Below are 18,346 nucleotides of genomic sequence, written 5' to 3' on the forward strand. Positions count from 1 at the left end.
CAGTGTTTGTGTTCAGTGTGTGTATACTCTGGGGCCCTTCCACTCTCGTTTTGGTTGCCTGGTTTGACTACTGCTGCAATACTCTTCTAGGGGTTAATCTCCAAAACCCTAACAGTTTCCATCCTCTGGGTTGTAACATTGCTTCATTAACTTATCTGAAACTCTTCATTAAGTTTCTTGCTAAAATTTCTGCCTTTCTTGGCCATGGCTTCACTTCTCTTGGCAATTTCTAGTATGTTCTGATATCCAGTTTGTTTTCTTCTCTTTCTTGTGCTCAAGATTAGTCTTAAATCAGATATGAAAAAGTATTCAATTACTATATTTATTTGAAAGGCGGAGTAATTGTTTCCCCAATAATTTACCTTTAGAATAGAAGGATCAATAGATTTGCTGAAAATATGGAGCAAAACCTTTTTTTGCTAATCTTTAAGGTCAGGAGTCATATGCGGAGTCATGTTCTTTCTGAGGAGCTATGGCAGTACTCAAGTAATCTGATTTTTTACTTGCAATATTTATTTAGACTGGTATTCTTTGAGATGGAAAGGTTGCTGAATTCATTCAGCATATCTACATTCTTTTATATTTAAGCAATACTCTCTTCTTAACATTCACACATTTCATCAACATCCTCCTATTTCCTTCCCTTTGGTTTCTAGCCGTAAAATGTCACATAGTTGATTGCTGCAAGACTTTCTAACTAGTTAAATCTTCCACTGGAAATGTTGTAGATCAGGGGTCCCCAACCTTTTTTATGCCACGGCCCGGTATCCCCAACCTTTTTTATGGCACGCCCAGTACCGTATGCTGGGCGCCGCCATCTGCTTTTGATGAAAAAGTGGCCCGGTGAGCTTTCTACCCAGAAAAGCTCACCGGAAGCACTTTTTCATCAAAACAAGATGGCGCGCCCAGCAAACCAGCTGCCCGGTAGGACTTGTTCCACGGACCGGCACGGTCCGCGGACCGGTGGTTGGGGACCCCTGTTGTAGATAATTCACTATTCCTCATCTCCCCCCACTCTGTGTGGTGATTCTCACTTCATCATGTACTTCAGATGCTTTATTGAAATGCAGATTGGTTGCATTTTTTGGTATTCAGAATCTTAATTGTGATTTTGTCCTAGTACAAAGCCGATCTACATATGTTGGCATTTCTTCCTCTTATGTTCCTGGTGATTGCAGTCTTTCTGAACACTAGAGAGTAAGATGCAGAGTATTTTATGAGGTATTGCAGGAAATTCTGTATGTTCAGATTTATCGGGCGTATAACACGCACTTTTTCCCCCTGAAAATAGGGGGCAAATGATGTATGCGTGTTATACACCGATATAATGTTAAGAAGCCTTCGGTGAATGCTGCTGGGATCGGGATCAAGGACACAAATGAAAGAAGGGGAGGGAGGAAGCAACCAAGCCTGTCCTTCTCTCTGGGTCAGCTCTCTCAGTCGCCTCTCGCTCCTCCACCAGCACAGGAAGAAACTGCTTCAAAGAAGCGGGGGGCTTTTCCTGTCGCCGCAGCTTCCCTGAAGCGCCGCGTTTCTCCCCCACCCCCATCCCGTCCGCCCGCCCACCCGCAGTGCTCGTTCTGCCTGCCTGCCTGCCTTCGTTAATGGTTGAATCGGAACAGCTTCGGCTGAGTAAAAGAGGCGAATAGTTATTATTCTCAGCCGAAGCTGCTCCCAAACAACCAGAAACTAAGGCAGGCAGGCAGAATTTTTTTAATTTTTTTTCCTGAAATTTCCTCTTAAAATGAAGATGCGTGTTATACGCCTGTGCGTGTTATACGCCGATAAACACGGTAATTATAAATGTTTTCCAATAGTGCAAAACCGGCCTAATGAATACAGCTTGCTATTTTAGTCATCTGTGGAATAAACTAGTAGTGTTATAAGATACAATTTATTGTACAGCTTCGGAGTAAAATAAACTAGTTTTATGTTGGAATATACAGTATTTAATAGATATTTGTATTTTAAATATAATAATTACATAAATTGCATATGCAAATATAATAATTACATAACTTACAGTACACACATAAAGTTATATGAGGATTGAGCTGCATCCAGATATGGAATTTATTTGGCCCTAATGCTGAGTGGATAAGGGAAGATTGGTTAATATTTATAAAATACAGATAATTCTCAAGCTATGACTATTTGACATTATGACAGTGCTAAAGGAAGGGGTTTATGTCCTATGCCAGAAGTTCTGATCAGCACCCCATCTGTCGTGATGAAAATTTTGTCATTTGATGGTCCATCTACCCTGATACAACCAACAGCAAGAGCACTATAACTCTCCTCCACCTGCTTATATCTCCTCCCAAAAAAACTTTGGATTTTTTTCAAGCTTACTGCAAGCCTCCTAGAAGCACAATATGTTTAATACTTTGCATTTCAGCACCAAAGTCACAACACAAGGAATCTTTCCATCCCCACTGATAAAGGGCAGAGACAATGACAGACTGGACATGATACAAAACAGGTTTTAAAACAGAATCAGGAGTTTTGGAGTTGTATATAAAACCATGAGAACTATACCTTAGAAAATGCAAATGGGAAGTGTATTTTCTCGTTTGGTTTAGTACTTAGACTGGAGAACATCTGATGAAATTTATGCAGGTTTAAAATGAGGAAAGGAAATTTCATTTTTCCCTTACACAAAGCAAATGATCCAAATCAAGTCTGACTATTGGAAAATTAATCTGATTATACTAATGTATGGTATTAACTGACTTTTGCTCAGAAGGATTTATATAAGAAAAATCTAGTATTAGGCTGTAATCCTGTAATGTACTAATTTTGGGGAGACTGAACCTCATGGAACCCAGTAGATTAAAATTCAGGTACAAGCACAAATCGTGGTTGTTACTGTACTAATTTCCTTTCATTTCAAAGGTTTTTTGGGACGGGGGTGCCTTCAAGTCAGTCTTCACTTCTAATGACATATGTCCTTGCAGTTTTCATAGCAAGATTTCAGAAGTGCTTTGCCATTGCCTGTCTGCTTCTGAACGTTGAGAGAGAGGGAGTGATTGGCCCAACATCTCCCAGTTGGCTTTGGACCTAAAGTGGGACTAGAACTCATGGTCTCTTAGTTTCCAAACTTAGCAATTAATTCATTATCTAAGTATCAAAGGTACTGCTAAAACTTGTTCTTCCCATTCCCCCACCTAAGCTTGACACCTATGTATAAAATTTGACCTAAAAAGATAGAATTTGTAGTTGTATATTATTGTATATGAGTGTACTGTACAATCATGTTTGTAAAAACAAAGAGTAGATGAGAAGTCAACCTGATTCCTTTCTACTTGGATAATAAACCTTTTCCTTATTTTTTTCTTTTGTGACAAGACATCCTTCTCTGAAGACTGAGATAAGATTAAAATTTCCCAACAATTGAAGGACAGTTTGTTTGGCATCTGGTGAAACTCTGGACAATAGAGGCAGCCCAAATGCTTGGTAGGATTGCTCCTGAGCAGTCTCTCCCCTTTAGCAGATCCCAAGGGATCTCTTGGTTTACTGAGGAACTCTGAGAAATGTACTAGATAAAAAGACCCTTGGAGCAAAAGAAGCAAACATGACCAACATGTAAACACACTGAAATATAAGCTTAGTGTATGGTATAACAGTGAGGAAACAAAATTATTGTTTTATACTGTTGCATCTGTAAAATGCCAGCCAACTCCACTATTTTAGAGTTGCTGAAATCAAAGAGACTTTATTAAGAATTTTTTGGGTTTCAATTGCTGCTTTTTTTCAATTTTAAATGGGGAGGGGTTTGTCAATATTGCTGATTTGGCCACTATTTATATATTCTGATAACTTCATGATTGTGGAACATTAGACCAAACATTTAATAAACTAAATGGGAATTTCCCTGAACTCAGTTGGAGTTCTTCAGAATAAATATGCATTCGCTAATTTCAATTTCCTTCAAGTTCAGTGAGTTTTGCCCATTCAGTTGCATTTTGTACATGATTCTGACTAGATGTATAGCATTATGAGTATGGGCAACTTAATTTTTCCTAGACTCACTAATGAACTGGATTGTTTCAATTTTCCATAGTTTGTGGATAATGTCACCTGCCAAATGTAATTTTCAATAAGATCAAATGTTTGCTTTAAGGCATTCTGATGGTGAAATGTTCCCAATTAATGTAATAATTGTTACTTTCATCTTGTGATTTCATTACAGCTGTAAAATGGGCATCTGAGGATGTAGCTAAAAGGAGTATGTCCCTGTTGTCACAAATCTCTACTGCTCTTAATTCCATTAGTAGCTATGTTTATTTGCTTGTGTGTTATGTTTAAAAGTATTTAATAGTAACAGTAACAGTTAATAATTAACAGTTCAGCATATACAAAGAACTTTAACACTTATTTTATTTTTGGTTTGTAGTTTGATTTTACATTGTATATTGAACAAAATATTTTGGTTCTAATTAACAGTATTTATGTTATACTTGTAACGTTTTGTGCAAAATTATTTAAATACTGGTTTCTGACCTTCTGTAAAGCACACAAAATTTAAGCCTTGGACCCTGGTCAAGAAAAGTTAATTTGATCCTCTGAGGATAGTCTGCAGGGGAGAAAACAAAACTGAATGGCCCATATTATAGAAAAGTTCCATTCTGCCTCTTCATTCTTGCCTCTCCTATGTAATTTAGATCAGAACATCCAGCTACTAGAGGGAAAATCCCGAGTCCGTTAAAAGGAAAGTTAAATTCATTGGGACATTGTGCTCCGCGGAGGAGGAGGAGTTATAAAAGAGGTCATTTCAGGCCTTGGAAGTTAAATCTGGGTTGAAGTTTTTGTTGTTAGAGACTAAAAAGCATTTGGAGGGGAAAGCACTTCATGTGTGAGGGACCCAGGAGGCTGGAAGGATAACTCAATTTGCAGCAACTAAGAAAGTAATCATAGATTGTAAAGAAGAGGCTTTGCGATATAAAATGGTAGTTTCCTTCGTGGTTTGTTTTGGCCTGATAGATTGGTGGTCAATGAGATATGTGATTTTTTGCAACTGAATGGGAGTATCACAACTGAAAATGTATATATTTTTAACTTCTGTACCGTACTTTTTTAGAAATTTCATTAAATCTTTTGGCTTCACACTCTGGAAGCCCAGATCCAATCTGTCATTGCTCTTTCTCCCAGTTTCATGTTTACTAACCTATATACAGTGTGAGTATTTTTGGAACGTTTTAAAACCCACACAATGGAAAATGAATCTACTCATGTCTGACACAGATTTGTAACTTAAATTAAGTTTCAGTCTTACAAAGAAAATTTTACCTGTGCAGTTTTTTTCAAAAAGGACCACATCCCTTTTCCACCCTTACCGTTCAAACTGGAATGGAATGAGCTGTTATTTGAAAGTCTTTGCTGAGTAAATGTAAAACTACCTCATTCAAACATTCCACAATTCAAACCCATTCATTTTGTCATATAATTGCTCTAAATTAGGAGATATACAATAGGTTTTCTTTTTCACATTCATATATGTGCAAAGAAGCAAACATCTGCCCTGTACTCTCCAAAGTTTGTTCACTGTCAACTCTTTTGATCAGAATGCTGCCCAGCACCTTCTCAAGTATACTTAATAAACTCCCAACAGTTTTTATATTTTCTCTTATTTCCTCGGGTAGAGGGAACAGTACCACCATTCTTCCTATCTGTGTATCAGACATAGGTACAATCTTCACACACATATTAAATAACCTGCTCCAATCCATGTTTTACCATATTTAACCATTGCCAAGATTCTTGAAGCATGCAACTTTTCTTTTTTATGTCCTTCTCCTTGAATAGTAACATTTCAGTACTATTCTTTAAAATATTCCTGTCAGTTTCATGCTGATCTTGAAAACACACCTTCCAGCATTCACTTCAGTTACATCCCAAGTCATTTATTTTAAATTTACTCTACTCTGCTCTGATCTTGGAGTCCTGGTGGACAATCACTTATATATGAGCCAGCATTGTGCTGCAGCTGAGAAAACAGCCAATGCAGTCCTAGGCTGCATTAACAGAAGAATCGAATCAAGATCATGTGATGTGTTAATACTGCTTTATAATGCCTTGGGGTAAGACCACACTGGGAATACTTCGTTCCATTTTGGTTGCCACGATGTAAAAAAGATGTTGAGACTCTAGCAAGAGTACAGAGAAGAGCAACAAAGATGATTAGGAGACTGGAGGCTGAAAAGAAAAGAACAATTACTGGAATTGGGTATGTCTAGTTTAATAAAAAGAAGAATTATGGTGACATGATAGCAGTGTTCCAATATCCCAGGGGCTGCCACAAAGGAGAAGGGAGACAAGCTATTCTCCAAAGCACCTGAAGGGCAGGACAAGAAGCAAGAAACTAATCAGAGAAAAGCAACCTAAAACTAAGGAGAATTTTTATGATAGTTAGAACCATTAATCAGTGGAACAACTTGCCTCCAGAACTTGTGAATACTCCAGTACTGGAAGTTTTTAAGAAGAAATAGGACAACCATTTGTCTGACATGGCATAGAGCAGGGGTGTCCAACCTTGGCAACTTGAAGACTTGTGGACTTCAACTCCCAGAATTCCTCAGCCAGCAAAGCTGGCTGAGGAATTCTGGGAGTTGAAGTCCACAAGTCTTCAAGTTGCCAAGGTTGGACACCCCTGGCATAGAGTTTCGAGTCTGAGCAGGGGGTTGAACTAAAAGATCTCCAAGGTCCTTTCCAATTTGGTTATTTTGCCTTCCCTCTTTACTAAACTTGTACCTTCATTTCACACACACACACACACATTCATCAACTCCATGCTCAAAAATGATCACCATCCTTTAAATCTGTTTCCCCTTTTCCAGTGGTTGTTAAACTGACCGGGTTTTTTTTTCCCTTATGCAGTAATGGTCCATTACTTTACGTTTGTCCTGTTTCTACAAATGGTTTGTGAGAAACAGTATTATGCTTTACACCTGATCAGAATGTAATGGTATTTATTTCTGTAAAGAACAATATTGTCAGTGGTGATGCAAGAGATATTTTCCTTGTTCTACAAGGTTAATTTCTGCTGAATACTTCATGTGTTGTGGCATCCTTTTCATATTGAGGGAAAACAGTTTCAGTAATTTTTCAAAACAAATTATTCCTGCTTAAATGGAAATCAAAGAAAAACATATCTTACGGCAATAAGATTAGAAATACATAATGGTTCGTTGAAGTTAAAGAAAACAAATCTAAGTCTTTAGAGAGAACTGTGGAAAGCAGCACAGAAATATATTAAATATATTTTTTCTTCAGAAGAACACACGTAAATAAAGATAATTCATTATGGCATGTTTTTTGTGTCTTGGCATCTTAAAGACAGGTATCTTTTGGTTTTGTTGCTTCAGTTTTACATTTTTATCTCTTTAAGATTCCATGGTAGCATTGCTCCATGGTAGCATGGCAATATATTAAACTCCAGGAGCTTGTTCTAGTTTCCTAAAGAGATGGAAAAACTATTCCAGGTCATAGGGCTCATATTTTCCTCTTGGATCCATTCTTACAATTATTCACACAGTGGTGAAGTGAATTGATACTTTATAGAAGCACAAAATGAATCAATGAAGCGTTTCAAACATTCCACCGCCAGCCCTTATAAGGATGAAATATTGTGAGTACTTCTCATACCAGGAAAGGTAAATTCACCTGAAAGTGATTTCCTTAACTATGACAAAGCTATAGCAGGTGTTTAGCTGTTTGCTTGAGTCATAATTTCTTTGTGCCTTCTTACGACACTATTGAGGGAATTCCCATCTGAGAAATCTTTATATGATCTGAGAAGGAAGGCATGTACAAAAACCCCTCTGACCTTTTAAAAGTATGACTTATGTGTACTGTATTATTTTGCAATTTATTCCCTATGACTGGAAGTGAGATGTTGGAGTAGTATTCCTGATTTATATAGTAATTCTGTGCACTTTTGATTTCATATGGTCAGCTGCTACATTCTAATTAATTGCGGAGGTATTTGAAGCTACATTGCCATTGCTGTCAGAGATATAAACAAGTACATAGCTTTATGCCCAGGTATACATCTGTACACCTAGTGTTCAAACTATGTATGTCTAGTCCTCAATCTATTTTGGGATATAATTAAGCCATTTCTCATCTATACAGTATTAGTATCTTGAATCACATTTATAATTTGGTGAGAGCATCTGCTATTCCTTCCATTTTAATTTGTCATATATACCACCCATCCAACAATGTTAACAGTCATTGTTCGCAAAACTGTTTTTGAGAATTTATTTATTTATTTTAAATTTATGTAGTCTCCCATCTCTAAAAACAAGTGACTCTGGATGGCATACAAACAGTAATATCAAATTATTATTATTTTAAAACATTAAAAATGATAAAATGGAATTCCTGCCTTACTTCTAAGTATTTTGAGAGACTGTGACCAAAGAGTGAAGGAAACCACTTTGTTCTCCAATGCAGTGCCTATAAAACATAATACTTTAAGGCATGGGTGTGCAACCTTGGAAACTTTAAGACCTGAGGACTTCAACTCCCAGAATTCCCCAGCTACTCATGCTCATTGGGGATTTCTGGGAGTTGAAGTCCACATGTTTTAAAGTTGCCAAGGTTGGACACTCCTGCTTTAAGCTGTTTTACTTGGGTTCTTGCAGTTGCAAGAAATGGCTCTATATCCATTCAGCTTCCACTGTCACTACAAGTAAAGATGAAACCAACACTGATCTCAAAAACAATAGGAAGAGCAGGAGGCAATCCATATTTCCCACAATCATCTTTTGCATTCACCAATCTTTCCAAATGTACTGAATCTCCAAAGTTCTATGTTTGTCACAAACTTTAATCTGCCTCAGTGCCATTACAGAAAATATTAGATTTCATTTTCACAGTTAAAACCATTTGCCATTTTTCTGATGTCTAAAAATAGTGTCTTGTTTGCTAAGAAGCAGTTATGCATAGGAAACCAAATAGGAAATTCTCCTATAACTAAGTATAGTCCATCATAATAATATCCAAACTTTAAATAAAAGAGCAAACTATTACCAGAAACAGACTAATATATTTTTAAAATACCTAAAACAAAAGTACTTTTTTTAAAAAAAACAATTAAATTGGTTTTTAGAACAAACATAAACAAACAAAACATAAAAACATCAAATCATCTTCCATATATGTACATACAGTGTGCCAGTTGGTTTACAGATTGTTTTGTGCTTCCATTTCATAGTCTTCAATTATAATTACATTGTATATAATCTCATATTTTCGATCAATATATTAAATACATTAATATCATTATTAATCATTTGACTATACTTTTCCAAAATGATCATATTTTACTTAATTTGTTTTATGACAATTCGTATTATCATCCTAGATCTATCCTAGAATCATTTTGTAAATATAATAAGAAAAGAATCCATCTTTATATATTTATTATTTTCTAAAAGTCTACCTATTTCATTACTATATTTTATTGTCTAACCATTGATAGAATAGATCCCAAATTTTATAAAATTGTTTATCATCTTGTTCTCTAATTTCAAATGTCAATCTACTCATTTCAGCACATTCCAATATTTTCTTAATGATTTCCTCCTGTGATGGTATTTTCTCATTTTTCCAGTTTTTAACAAATACAATCCTAGCCACTGTTAATACATTTACAATCAAGTATTTCAAGTCTTTACTATATATTTCAGGTAAAATTCCCAATAAAAATATCTCTGGTTTCAAATCTATATGCATTTTTGTCATTTTTTCCAACCACATGTGGATTTTAGTCCAGTATTTTTTAGCATCCTCACAAGTCCACCACATATGGTAATATGAGCCAGGTATCTGATGACATTTCCAACATTTTTCGGATTTATTCTTGAACATTCTTGCTATTCTTGTCAGGGGAAAGTGCCACCTGTAAAACATCTTATACAAATTTTCTTTATATGCTGTTGACATTGTCATTTTATAATTTTGAAACCACAATTTTTGCCATTTCTCTAGATCAATCCCATATCCAAAATTCTTCCCCCAAGCAATCATAGTTTCTTTGACTTGTTCTTCTTCTAGTTTAATTTCTAATAAATGTCCATACAATTTTTTAATCACCTTTTCATCAGTACCTGTCAAAATCTTATCTAAGTCAGTCAGTTTATCATAGAAACCTTCTGTTTTAGAATCTTTATCATACCTTGAATGTATTTGCACATATGAAAACCAATTCATCTTTATACATTGTTCCTCTAGTTTTTGTATAAATTTAAGTTCACCCTTTTCATTCAATATTTCACCATATCTAACTGTTTGTTCCTTTTTGTATATTTTAGGATAAGAAAATGCTTCAATAGTCGATAGCCAGACTGGAATTTTCAAATAACATTGTCTTTTAATCTTCTCCCAATTTAACCACAGAGACTCCCGTATATAATGTCTTCTAAAGTACCCCTGTGTTTTAGTTCCTTTATACCAGGGGTTCCCAACCTGGGGTGCTCACACCCCCTGGGGGTGCGAGACGATATTCCAGGGGGTGCGAGAAAAGTCCAGGTAAATAATAGGATATTGGCTATATGTTGGCATTTTTATTTATTATTTATTTCAAGGGGTGCGAGGTTCGAGTGAAATTTCTTTAGGAGTGCGGGGCGAAAAAAAGGTTGGGAACCACTGCTTTATACCATAAAAAAGCATGCCACCCCAACAACAGGTCATGTCCTTCTAATGTCAACAATCTAGTATTTCTTAATGTTATCTATTCCTTAACCCACATCAAATTTGTAGCTTGGTAATACAACTCCCAATTAGGCAAACCAAATCCTCCTCTTATTCTAGCATCTTGCAAAAGTTTTAACTTTATTCTCGCTTTCTTACCTTGCGATATATATTTCAACACAATTTTATTTAAATCTTCAAAGTAGTCTTTTCCAAGCCTAATTGGAATTGTTTGAAACAAATATAAAATTCTGGGTAATATATTCATCTTGATTGTTGATATTCTCCCTATTAATGAAAGTTGTACCGTGTTTCTCACATAATAAGGCCGGGCCTTACAAAGGCAAATCCTCAAGGTGGGCTGGAGGAGGTGGCTACGTGCCCCGGGCTGCTTCAATGCAAGGTCCTGACTTGCAGCATCCTGCCGTTGCCGCCACGTCCTTTTCGCCGCCGCCTCCTCCCTCTCCGACTGCAAAACTCGTGTGCTTCGCCAAACGCCCGAGCGAGGTGAGCTCTTTCATACATAGAGAGAGAGGGAAAGCGCTGGCGTGCTCGAGAGGCTGGCTCTTTTTCTAGCCGAGGCTGACAGGAAGTGCCTCCAAGGCCGTGGCAGGCAAGCCGCGGGTGTTTCCTGGTTCTCCCCAGCGCGGCTCTGCCACGGCCCTGGCGGGATGAGCGGAGGGCCGGGGGGAGGCACTCGTTGCCTTGGTGACATTTGGTGCCTCCGCCGCCTCCGCCCATCGCAGGTGGCGGTGGCGGCGGCAGCGGCGGCCGCTGAGGAAAAAGAAGACAGCGCAGCCACCTTGCTTGCTTTCCCACCTGCCCGCCCCAGATGGCCTCAGGAGCGGCGGCAGTGGCAGCAGGCGCGCACACTCCCTGCCGGCGAAGGGAGGAGAGGCGAGGAAAGAGAAGGGAGTGCGGCAGCAGCGGCTGTCACAGTATCGTCTCATAGCGGGCAAGGCTGGCAAGCTGAGGTGGCCGCACCAGAGAGCGTCACTGCCAACCCCGTCGTGAGGATAAAGGAGCGGATAGAGATTCAATCAGAATCAGCTAGAGAAAAGGGGTCGGCAGTGACGCTCTCTGGTGCGGCCACCTCAGCTTGCCAGCCTTGCCCCGCTATGAGACGATACTATGACAGCCGCTGCTGCCGCACTCCCTTCTCTTCTTTCTCGCCTCCTCCCTTCGCCGGCAGGAGTGTGCGCTCTGCTGCCACTGCCGCCACTCCTGAGGCCATCTGGGGCGGGCAGGTGGGAAAGCAAGCAAGGTGGCTGCGCTGTCTTCTTTCCTCAGCGAAGCGCCGCCGCTTGCCGCCGCCACCGCCACCTGCGATGGTGAGGAGGCGGCGGAGGCACCCGAAATGTCACCAAGGCAACGAGTGCCTCCCCGCCGGCCTCCGCTCTGTCCCGCCAGGGCCGTGGCAGAGCCGCCGCTGGGGAGAACCAGGAAACACCCGCGGCTTGCCTGCCACGGCCCTGGAGGCACTTCCTGTCAGCCTCGGCTAGAGTAAAGAGCCAGCCTCTCGGAGCACGCCGGCGCCTTTCCCTCTCTCTATGTATGAAAGAGTTCGCCTCGCCGGAGCGTTTGGCGGCACACGAGTTTTGCAGTCGGAGAGGGAGGATGCTGCAAGTCAGGACCTTGCATTGAAGCAGCCCGGGGCACGTAGCCACCTCCCTCCAGCCCACCTTGAGGATTTGCCTTTGTTGTTGGTATAGCTTAGCTTCAGGCGCTCTTGTGGTCGCTTCCCTTTGCCTTAGAAGGTAAAGTGAATTATTTTAAAACCTCCGCTCATCCCGCCAGGGCCGCGGCAGAGCCGCACGGGCTGGGCAGAACCAGGAAACACCCGCGGCTTGCTTTCCGGCTCTGCTCAGCTCGCACGGCCCTGATAGGATGAGCGGAGGTTTTTAAAATAATTCACTTTACCATCGAAGGCAAAGGGAAGGCAGCCACAGGAGCGCCTGGCTAAATGTCTCCTCAGGGCTCCGGTTGCAGGGAGGAGCCCTGACTGGCTGCACGTGGCTGCGCCAAACGCCGCGGCGTTGCTGTAACGCCACGGCAGCAAGGGAGAAGGGAAATTAACGGTGGCGGAAGGTCTCCCGATATGAAGTGCTCCACCAACGCAGGCAGCACCATATCCGGGCATGCAACAAAGTACTTCCAAACGGCAAGCCCCCTCGCCATTTCCCCCATTTCGCATGTTTAATATGGGCCTTAATTTGGGGGGAGGGGCTTAATTTGATTTTATGCCAATAAATCATGCTGGGGCTTCCTATTGGTGGAGGCCGTATTGTTGGAGAAACACGGTAAATTTTCCCATTTTGCCAAATCTAGCGCTATCTGCTGTTTAAGTTTGATATAATTATTCTCTTTTAGTGTACTGCATCTTGCTGTCAAGTATATCCCCAAGTACTTGATCTTATTCGTGACCTGAATTTTCAGTAGGTCTGCCAGTTCTTCCTTTTGTCTTGATAGCATATTCTTTGTCAAGATCTTTGTCTTATCTTTATTTATTTTCAAACCAGCCACCTTTCCATATGTCTCTATCTTTTCTATCAATTTTGATGCTGTTTCTAGTGGGTCTTCTAAAATAAAAACCAGATCATCTGCAAATGCTTGCATCTTAAATTCTTCCTTTTTAATTTTCATCCCTTTTATATTCTTTTCATCTCTAATATTTCTGTTTAGCACTTCCAAAGTTAACACAAACAACAAAGGTGATAGTGGGCACCTTTGTCTTGTTCCTTTTCTTATATCGATAGATTCTGTCAGTTCTCCCTCTATCATTACCTTTGCCGTCTGCTTATGATAGATAGCTTCTATTGCTTGAATAAATTTTCTAGCAAAGCCCATCTGTTCGAGCAGTAATAACATAAATCGCCAATTCACATTATCAAATGCCTTCTGTGCATCTAGAAATATCAAAGCCATTTGTTTTTCGGGATGTGCCTCGTAGTATTCCAAAGATTACTCTCATATTGTCTTTGATTTGTCTCTTTGGCAGAAATCCATTTTGGTCAGGATGGATAAAATTATTTAAATATTTTTTAAGTCTTTCTGCCAATATTGAAGAAAAGATTTTATAATCTGCGTTTAGTAGGGAGATAGGTCTATAATTCTTGATTTGTAATGGATCAGTCTCCTCTTTTGGAACAATGGGAGGGCGGAGCTGGCGTCGTGATGATACGGCATGCGATCTCGGAGGTCTGAGATCGCTGCCGGTATCTTTGCTCCTGGACGGTCCAAGTGGATCTAAACCGTCCCAAAGAGACGGTGAATGTAAAGAGCGCATCCTGTCGATCCCAGGGATATCGCAAAGTCCCTGGTAGATCCAGGAGAAGCTCTTTTTGCCAGTGGCAAAGAGGCAGCCATTAAAGCTGCTGAAGTTGGGACAGCTCTGAAACGAAAGAGAACGGAAAGAGAGAGTGTGCCGGTTTGGTGAGAACTTTTTTTTTACTTTAAGACTTGAAAGGACACCCTAAAGGAAAGAAAGAATCTGTAAAAGTTTTGACAGAAGTGATTAAGTGGCGATTTTAAACAGGAATGTCAAAGTATTTTTTTTTTCTCATTGCTGGATTTTCTACACACGATCTTATATTTTGAAACTGGACTGGGTTTTTTTCTTCTTCTTTTTATATATGCTTCTTCTCTCCTTTTTGATTTTATAATATTCTAAGCCAGAGACTCCCTTTTAGTTATTTTTTAAATATCTTTTTCTTTTCTTTTTTAAATTAATTCTTATTATATTTTGCTTGGAAAAGGAGGGGGAGAGTGAAAGCTAAAGAAACTTTGTAACACTGCCAACTAGAGGCTTGGAAATACTCTATTTTTCTTTTGACCAGACAAAGCTGGGAAAGAACTGACACTTTGTTTCAAGGACATTGCCTGCTTGATAAGATAGAGGGAAGAGCACAGCAGAGTATTATTACAGCTGCTCTTCTGGGTTTCTATCAACACCTGCAGTCTGGTGTTGAAGCTTAGGAAAAGAAAAGTGATAAGTCTTTGGAGAAGAGAGTTATAACAAGAGCCTTGGATAATTAAACAAAGTGCAGTGTGCTCTTCTTATTCTTTTTAAGTTGTGCTACCCCTCCTCATCAGTTTACTTTTTTTTTGCAATAGCTATTTGGATTTTTGGCTCTCTGGAATTTGTCTTTGTTTTCTTTTTTTTCTTGTCTTTGGAAGTTAAATTTCTACGTTTGTTTTTTATTTTAAAGAAAAAGCTTTAGTATTAATGCTTCCCTTCCTTTTCTTTTTAAGGGAGTAGCCTTTTTCTTCGCTTTCCCTTGGTATTTTTGTCTTTCCATCTACCTTCCATATTGGTGTTTTTTTTCTTTTTCTCTTTTTTGGTTTATTTTTATGCATACTTTTATATTTGAGACCTCTTAATTGGATTAAGGTGTTGAAGAACCTGAAGAATTTTTCTTTTCTTTTTTAGCCTTTTTCTTCACTTTTTCACCTTTTTTAGGATTTTACAACTTTTTCTTTTTTGTGTGTGTTCATGGTGTGATTATGGTCTTTTCCATCATTTTTGAATTTTTACTGTCATCTAACCAACCGATTGGATTAAGGTATACAAGAACCTGAAGAAATTTTTTCTTCTTTTTCTATTATTATTACTATTTGGCTTCTCTTTTCTTACTATTCTCCTACTTTTTTCCTACTATTTTTATTTGGAACTGCAAGTGGTTATTTTACAACTGGATTAAGGTCTAGAAGAACCCGAAGATCTTGAACTCCTCAAAATGAGTAGGAAATTAACAGCTCCTGGTTCTTCAACTTCCACTTCTTCCTCTCCACCACCTGGAGGATAACGTTCAATACAGACAATATTAAAGCAAGAAAAAGAACAAGAAAAAGTGACCCTGCAGATGATTATGCAAGGAATTCAAAATATTCAAACAAGATCAGAGAATATTGAAAAGAGAATAGAGAACATTGAACAAAGAACAGGGGAAACCGATGAAAAAGTGGAGAACATTCAACAAATGATGATGAAGTATGATGAGAGACTCCAAAAAATTTAAGAAGAAGATAAACAAAGAGACAAGAAGATTGGAGACATTGATAACAGATTAACTGTGGTTGAACAAGATAAAAGTGGTATGCTGAGATGGGAGATGGACAGATCAGAATTTTATTTTAGATTCCAAAACATAGAGGAAGAAAAAGGACAAAATCTAGCTGAGATAATGATAGAAATATTGGCTGAAGCTTTGGAAATAACTGAAGAGAAGATGATGGATGGAATAGATGAGGTTTATCGAGTCTTTACAAGATATGCGATGAGAAATAGCTTACCAAGAGAAGTTCACATCAGATTTACAAAGAAAGCCATTAAAACGCAAATATTGCAAGTGGCAAGAGAGAAAACATTGAAATACAAATATAAGGAGATTGTGGTCTTGAAACAAGTACCCAGAAGAGTGAGAGAGATGAGAAGAGAATACCGATTCTTGACCAAATTGTTACTTAAAAAAGAGGTGAATTATAGATGGCTGATTCCAGAAAGTTTAATGTTTACATGGCAAGAACAGAGATATAGAATTGACTCAATTGAGAAAGCTGAATCATTTTACACAGAATTTTTCAGAGGGGAGGAAGAGGCAGAAAAAGAAATTTCACTAATTGAATTCCAAGAGGATTCCCAAATGACGACTGAAAAAGAAGAAGGTGCAGTAGGTGTAAAGGAGGAAGCCAAAGAACAACGTGAACCAAGATCCACGAGAGCTGTCAAACCTAACTACAAAGCATAATCATGGAAGAGAAAAAAAATGATTACAATGAATATAAATGGACTTAATTTGGCTGCTAAAAGAAGGAAATTTTTTCATAAATTAGAGAAATTAAAATTTGATATAATCTGCCTAGAAGTACATATTAAAAAACAATATGAACAATTGTTGATACAGCCAAAATTAGGGAAAATATTCACTTCCTTGACACAATGTAAGAAAAGAGGAGTGGTTTTATATATTAAAGAGACCATCTCAGCGAAATTGATTTATACTGATGACGGAAGAATATTAATGGTGGAAATAATGGACAATAATACGAAAACACTCCTGATTGCAATCTATGCCCCGAGTGACAAACAAGAAGAATTCTATAAAAAATTACATATGAAAATAGTTGAACTGGACTATGTTAATATAGTTATGATGGGAGATTTTAATGGAATTGTAGACAATAAACTGGACTACACAGCACAGAAAACAATAAAGCAAAATAGAAAGACTCTCCCTAAATCTTTTTTTTAAAATGGTAGATGAAAGAAACTTAAAAGATACATGAAGAGAAAGAAATGCTAAAACTAAACAATACACCTTCTACTCAAATAAAAGTACCTCTTATCTATGGATCATTTTTGTACAAACATATGGGATATTTATTATGCAAGCATATGGCAAATAGAACTCTTTTCTAATAATATTTTTATTATTCCCTTTGTGGTTTAGGTGGGATTATCTTAGATTTCTCTCATCAGGGTTATTGCTTTTAATACCAATTTAATTATGCAGACAGGCTAAACAGCTGGGTTAAGCAATCCAATTTAAAGAAAGAATTCTTCTTAAAACAGTGCAAAAGTCATGTGCTCTAGAGGATTTTGTTATGTCTTAGGTTTGGGGCTATAGAATAGAATAGAATAGAATAGAATAGAATAGAATAGAATAGAATAGAATAGAATAACAGAGTTGGAAGGGACCTTGGAGGTCTTTTAGTCCAACCCCTGTCTAGGCAGGAAACCCTACACCACTTCAGACAAAGGCAATCCAGCATCTTTTTAAAAACTTCCAGTGTTGGAGCATTCACAACTTCTGGAGGCAAGTTGTTCCACTAATTAATTGTCCAAACTGTCAGGAAATTTCTTCTTAGTTCTAGGTTGCTTCTCTCCTTGATTAGTTTCCACCCATTGCTTCTTGTCCTGCCTTCGGGTGCTTGGAGAATAGCTCGACTCCCTCTTCTTTGTGGCAACCTCTGAGATATTGGAACACTGCTATCATGTCTCCCCAGTCCTTCTTTTCATTAGACTAGACATATCCAGTTCCTGCAACCATTTTTCATGTTTTAGCTTCCAGTCCCCTAATCATCTTTGTTCCTCTTCTCTGTACTCTTTCTAGAGTCTCAACACCTTTTTACATTGTGGCGACCAAAACTGCATGCAGTATTCCAAGTTTGGCCTTACCAAGGCATTACAAAGTGGTATTAACACTTCATGTGATCTTGATTCTATCCCTCTGTTTATGCAGCCTAGAATTGTGTTGGCTTTTTTGGCAGCTGCTGCACACTGCTGGCTCATATTTAAATGGTTTCCACTAGGACTCTGAGATCCCTCTCACAGTTACTACTGTTGAGCAAGGTACCACATATACTGTACCCTGTGCATTTGATTTTTCTTGCCTAAATGTAGAACCTTACTTTTTTCACAATTGAATTCCATTTTGTTAGTGCCCAATGTTCAAGCCTGTCAAGATTCTTCTGTATCTTAAGCCTATCTTCTGGCTATTCCTGCCAGCTTGGTGTCGTCTGCAGATTTGATGAGTTCCCCATCTATCCCCTTGTCCAAGTCATTGATGAAGCTGTTGAAGAGTACTGGGCCTAAATCAGAGCCTTGGGGTACTCTACTGCACATTTCCCTCCATGTAGATGCAGTTCA

The 18,346-nt window shown here is 38.6% G+C and overlaps 1 protein-coding gene across 3 annotated transcripts in view; it reads left to right on the forward strand.

The window, feature by feature from the left end:
- The window catches only part of PRORP (protein only RNase P catalytic subunit), a 52,212-nt gene that overhangs the window by 30,804 nt on the left and 3,062 nt on the right, over positions 1 to 18,346 (forward strand). The gene's annotated exons all lie outside the window — the stretch shown is intronic.

Source organism: Notechis scutatus, chromosome 1 (assembly GCF_049901735.1).
Source record: "Notechis scutatus isolate UNSWTSFEM ecotype Mainland chromosome 1, rNotScu1.2, whole genome shotgun sequence".
Lineage (NCBI taxonomy): Eukaryota > Metazoa > Chordata > Lepidosauria > Squamata > Elapidae > Notechis > Notechis scutatus.